Genomic DNA, 7,183 nt, shown 5'->3' with positions numbered 1-7,183 from the left:
ATATATATATGTGTGTGTGTGTGTGTGTGTGTGTGTGTGTGTGTGTTGTGTGTGTGTGTGAGTGTGTGTGTGTGTGTGTGTGTGTGTGTGTGCTGTGTGTGGATGTGGTGTGTGTGTGTACCGTTGTAGTCTTGATTGGGTGTGTGTGTGTGTGGTGTGTGTGTGTGGATGTGTGTTGGTCTGTGTGCCGTGTTGGTGTGGTGTGACGACGACGACGACGACGACGACGACGACGACGACGACGACGACGACGACGACGACAACGATGACGACGACGACGACGACAACGATGACGACGACGACAACGATGACGACTTAACAGCAGATTATAACAAATATTATAAAACAGACCACCGGTTCTGGCACATCCACCGGACTTCCTTTCTCTCTCTCTCTCTCTCTCTTTCCCTCCCTCCCACCTTCTCCCATCTTTCCCTGTTTCTCCGCTTCCTATATCTTCATAAAACATAGATGAATTCAGCCGTCTCTAATACACTCTACATCGCACGAACGCACACACGCGCACGCACGCACGCACGCACGCGCGCACGCACACACGCACGCATGCACGCACACACAGCCCACGCTAGTTCCTAGTCATAGCTCCACGTCATACTAGATAGCACCATATAGCAGTGCATGCATCCTGCAGATGGATATGTATAACCCTAATCACACCGAGTGGGGAGTATCACTGATCATTAACATGAAGAACGAGGATCACAAACGACATTAATTAACATTAATCAATTAGCGCCTTCAATCAATTAATCAATCAATGAATCAATCAATGAGAATCTTACTGACAATCCGTAACTGCAATCGTCGCGAGAGCCATCTATCCAACAATACTGCATCTAAACTTGGAGTAATTATTCTGAACGAACTCAGATGATTTGAACTCAGAACTCATTGAACTGAATGAATCAGTCAGAATGATTACTCCAAGATCTAAACTATACCAGTCACGACCATCACACGGGTATGACTTACAGAACATTGGAAGCGTCACTGGAAGCGCTGACTACAGCTGTTATGCGTTTGAAACATTTCATAGAATTTGAAACATTTAATAGAATACGGGATTACGACAATTACAACTTGCGAACATTGCATATTTACTAGCCGCGTACTTGACTTGACAACAGTGAATATTTAAAATAGCTCTAACGTTGACGTGGAATTACTGAGCAGATAATGGACGTGTTTAAGCTAACTCTGACATGGCAACGTTGAACGTACATTCTGCGCTAATGGTAACTTTTAGCTCATGCCACGTTTATCACAATGAAAACGTCGACGCAATGTATAGATATGCACTAACTATACACTGCATAGACGCATGCTATAATGCGACCTGCAGTGTACTTCATTGGCATCCAGACAGAACCCCCAGCGAGGCAACTAATACGTAATATGACCATTCAGTTCTAAACCAGGAAGCAGCGACTCAGCAGCGCGGCACCGGCTAAACCTCGCAGAGAAATATCACCGCGCTTCGCCGGCTGGTTAGATATCACGCTACGTCAGGGGCCACAATAGGTCAGAGGTCACACTATGTAAAAGGTCACACTACATCAGAGGTCATGCTATGTCAGAGATCACACTACATCAGAGGTCATGCTATGTCAGAGATCACACTACATCAGAGGTCATGCTAAGTCAGAGGTCATACTACATCAGAGGTCATACTATGTCAGAGGTCACACTACATCAGAGGTCATGCTACGTCAGAGGTCACACTACATCAGAGGTCATGCTACGTCAGAGGTCACACTACATCAGAGGTCATGCTACGTCAGAGGTCACACTAGCTCAGAGCTACCGCTTCCGCATTGATTCGTGCACGGATCCTGCCGCACTGGGAATGCAGGCAATGAACTCCGGCTAGTTGCCTCAATATCTGACCTTGCTACGTCACGTCATCAGGGAACACGGATAGCACACATACGACTGATATCATTGCCAATCAACAGTGGCTGGCTCTATTCTCCGAGCAAGAGAAATAAATTCATTAATTCTATTGAACTAAGATAACATATATAATATGACAGCACGTCTGTCTGGCCATTAATGTCTATAATGAATAACAGTTAACACCACTGTTCAATAATGCCAGTACAAGGACAATCACTAGAGTAGGCGCTGAGAAAGCGTAACTGAGATCAAGGACCGTACAAGATAATATATACGCGAAAACGTAGCAACAGAGGGCGCTGCCAGCACTCATCTGATCCACCACGCCGCGCTAACGTACCAGGAGTAAGATAATATAGGATTATATATGATCTTATCTATCCTATATTATCTTACTCCTGACAGTACATGTACGTAATATAAATCGTTATCGAGTTTTACTATCATAGCTACCGTGCGGCGAACATTTTCCGATAAAATAACGCAGGGCGTGCTAGATAAATAGTTACGCCTCTTAAGGTAGATGTGGGGGGGTCATTGGGTAAAGCTATATATAACATGTAGAGTATATAAATGCTTGCAAGGGGGTGACAGGACGGTGGCAGGAGGGAAGGGTGCTACAAGTGACACGCCCAAAATGCATCGAATGCACTCAGTGCTTGCATGCCACTAGGAATCATAGGCATGCCTGTCAAATTCACAACAACGATAGCAGAAGCCCAGTTTTGGTGGAAATACCGCATGCGATAGCAACCAGCCTTTGGATCACGTAATCACTATAAACTGCTTTCTAGCTAAAATGTTCCCCTTGCTGAGGTAAACACACCCACTTTGGCTCTGCTCTTTTTCATTATCACAATTTTTCCTCTTTTTTATTTATGATTTTGTTCGTCATTCCGATTACCCGACAATGCTTTTTATAACTTCATTTGGGCGGGCACAAAATTAAGCACCGCAACATTCGTAACCATGGTAACGGTGCATTGGAGTGTAGCGACACCACTCTTAATATACAGACAAACATACACAGTTAAACATTTATGTAAGGATTACTCGAGAGAATTGCCCGAAGTGTCGCTTGAGACATCTGTGTATATATATTATGTGGTGGCGACATGACAGATGTAAAGTCTACAGAGGGATCTAGTGACACAGGTTTTACTGTATACACTTCAAATGCCATGGTATATAATCTCTCACCACCTTCCTTCGTATCCCCTACCATTCCTTGTCAGCCCCAACTTTCTCTGTTCCATCCCGCATTTTACTATGCTTAAGAAGAGAGAGGGGGAGGGGCAGGAAGAGAGAGGGGGAGGGACAGGAAGAGAAAAGTGGAGGGGCAGGAAGAGGGAAGGGGAGGGGCAGGAAGAGGGAGGGGAAGAGCAGAAAGAGGGAGGGGAAGGGCAGAAAGAGACCAGCGTCGTCGTCGGCGGTGGCGTTAGTGTCGCGACGGTTCGTTGCGACGAAGTTTGTTACCGATGCGCTTAATTACTTGCAATTAATTTCCACCAGGCGGCCGACACCTAGTTATCTTATTGCCCTCGTCAGTTCGGACACACATCAATCGTCTGTCCAATCAAGTGTTCAATCACATCGCCTGTGACTGTCTGTCAGCGAGTGCTATTCCTGGCTTGCTGTCTAGACTACAGGCCGTCCAAACGTAACCGTATATGCAATCCTATCCTTTTTTCATATCAACCATGTGTGAAGCTTGCAGACCGTGAATGAATTATTGAGTTATCGTCGCACAATATGGATGAAAGTAATCGCAATATGATTAATCATATTAACTAGAGAGTTGCGTGCGCGCAATTGACGTAGAGTACGTGTACGTAAAATAAACGCATATCTGGTATATCACTACCTATAGTACCTAACATACGAGATCTTGAATGTTTATACTTTACATTATACTCTACAAAAACAATTTTTTTATAGACTATCAAAAACAAATATTGTATGTCGTATCCGATATAGCTCCTAACGAGATGTAATACCTATATAAACATATTTCAGATTCACTCCAGTCAACACCTTCACAGGTGGGTGGCAGCGCTTCAAGCAAGAAGGCATGATGGTGGGCGGGTGACGTCACGACGTCTCTGCGCACCGTTGACGTCACGGCATCGACGCACGTGTGACGTCACGGCAGCGCGTAAATGACGTGAGCACGCTTCGTGGTGCGCCCGCGGAACAATCGCTGCAAAGCCGCGAGAAGAAGATTGAGCCGCTGTCGAGGGTCCATCTCTGTATTGCGCCTTTATCTGCTATTATTATCACAATTGAGGACACACACGGCAAGGTTTTTACCTGAAGAAGAAAAGAACTTGTGCCGTACAGTCTGAGAATAGCGCGAGCAAACACATTGGTGAAAGGAGAAAGGACAAATGAAGGAAGCAAGCATATGCGTCTAGGACGTGGGAAGGACGTAGGAAGAAGCGAAATGGGCGAGCGTACAATGTGTAGGTAACTACGTGCAGACATAGCAAGCACGTACAAATGATGCGGGCGTGCACAAAGGAAGCAAGTACATACAGGGGAAGTATTCATTTACGTTGTAAGCTCGTACATACATAGGAGGTTCATACTTGCAATGAAAACAAGCATACACATATAAGTACAGAGGTTATATATATATATATATATATATATATATATAATAGCTGCAGCAACATGATTCGTAGCTTTCGCAGTGTAAATGTCTATACTCTATAGGATTTGCAGGCAAGTTCCACACAATTGCTCGATTGTCATCCATAATAACACCGTAGAAACTAAACGTATAAGCAGGGTGCGACATCATAGTCCCTGATCATAGCTCATCATGGACCGATTACTGTATTACCACCAACTCGACAGCAACCAGTCGAATATACTGTGTGCCACACTCCCTTTGTGAAGGTAGTTGACATATTAGTACCTGCATACCTGACACTGCGCGCTGCGAGTATAGATAAATATAATTACGCACGATGTCTGCTGAAATACGACACGCACAATACAAAACACACGAAAATACGACACGAACAATGTCTGCGGACAAGAACGTAACCTGACGCCGGCAGTGTTGACAACGCATAGGGTCGCAGGGAGGCTACACGCACTGTCACCACAACTACCCACCAAGACAGCGACTACGATCCATCTACAATCACACCGATCAACATACGAGCTCTACGACTTCGTAAAACTATGTAAAAACGCGACCGCGGTAGGAATTTGAATGGAAAACAACATCAGCAGTCGCAGAAAGAACTCGCATGAGTACATTATATTGAGTAATATTCTCCAGTTGGATAGATTCATTGTAGATGTGTTTCCCACAACAACGTCAGCCGTAAATTCCACACAAGTGTGAACCGCTCGTTCAGACATTTGGCGATAAACCGTTTACTAACCGAATCAGTGGAAATTACGGAATGTCGTCATCGCGACAGTACTTATCATGCGGAAATACACACGCGCGCACGCACGCACGCACGCACGCACGCACGCATACACACACACGTACTATCAGGGACAGGGACAGGGACAGTGACGTCGCGGGAAGCCATTGCTCCGAGGTGAAGAAAACATCGTGTGAGATCAAAGAACGAAGCAATAACGTTCAACGAACGCGTCGTTAACAAGTTGCTGAGAGAAAGCAACAGTTCGAATTTCCCAGACGCCTCATTCAATCGGGAGTGTAACATAATATAGATGACAATGTAGATAATATAGTCTATACAATGACACTCCTCGACTCCTCATACAATCATATCGACAAATCAGAAAACTACTGTTGTGTCAGCAGCCGCGCATGCGCGAGTTTAGGAACACAGATAACTGTGCATTGAGCTTGGGAATAACAACGATAGTACTACAACGACGACGACGACGACGACGACAACGATGACGACAACGATGACGATGACGACGACGACAACGATGACGACGACGACAACGATGACGACTTAACAGCAGATTATAACAAATATTATAAAACAGACCACCGGTTCTGGCACATCCACCGGACTTCCTTTCTCTCTCTCTCTCTCTCTCTCTCTTTCCCTCCCTCCCACCTTCTCCCATCTTTCCCTGTTTCTCCGCTTCCTATCTCTTCATAAAACATAGATGAATTCAGCCGTCTCTAATACACTCTACATCGCACGAACGCACACACGCGCACGCACACACGCACACACGCACGCATGCACGCACGCACGCACACACGCACACACTGCCCACGCTAGTTCCTAGTCATAGCTCCACGTCGTACTAGATAGCACCATATAGCAGTGCATGCATCCTGCAGATGGATATGTATAACCCTAATCACACCGAGTGGGGAGTATCACTGATCATTAACATGAAGAACGAGGATCACAAACGACATTAATTAACATTAATCAATTAGCGCCTTCAATCAATTAATCAATCAATGAATCAATCAATGAGAATCTTACTGACAATCCGTAGCTGCAATCGTCGCGAGAGCCATCTATCCAACAATACTGCATCTAAACTTGGAGTAATTATTCTGAACGAACTCAGATGATTTGAACTCAGAACTCATTGAACTGAATGAATCAGTCAGAATGATTACTCCAAGATCTAAACTATACCAGTCACGACCATCACACGGGTATGACTTACAGAACATTGGAAGCGTCACTGGAAGCGCTGACTACAGCTGTTATGCGTTTGAAACATTTCATAGAATTTGAAACATTTAATAGAATACGGGATTACGACAATTACAACTTGCGAACATTGCATATTTACTAGCCGCGTACTTGACTTGACAACAGTGAATATTTAAAATAGCTCTAACGTTGACGTGGAATTACTGAGCAGATAATGGACGTGTTTAAGCTAACTCTGACATGGCAACGTTGAACGTACATTCTGCGCTAATGGTAACTTTTAGCTCATGCCACGTTTATCACAATGAAAACGTCGACGCAATGTATAGATGTGCACTAACTATACACTGCATAGACGCATGCTATAATGCGACCTGCAGTGTACTTCATTGGCATCCAGACAGAATCCCCAGCGAGGCAACTAATACGTAATATGACCATACAGTTCTAAACCAGGAAGCAGCGACTCCAGCACGGCACCGGCTAAACCTCGCAGAGAAATATCACCGCGCTCCGCCGGCTGGTTAGATATCACGCTACGTCAGGGGCCACAATAGGTCAGAGGTCACACTATGTAAAAGGTCACACTACATCAGAGGTCATGCTATGTCAGAGATCACACTACATCAGAGGTCATGCTA

The sequence above is a fragment of the Priapulus caudatus genome, unplaced genomic scaffold (assembly GCF_000485595.1).
Source record: "Priapulus caudatus unplaced genomic scaffold, Priapulus_caudatus-5.0.1 Scaffold1136, whole genome shotgun sequence".
NCBI classification, from domain to species: Eukaryota; Metazoa; Priapulida; class Priapulimorpha; order Priapulimorphida; family Priapulidae; genus Priapulus; species Priapulus caudatus.
Note: the sequence above shows the minus strand (reverse complement) of the source record.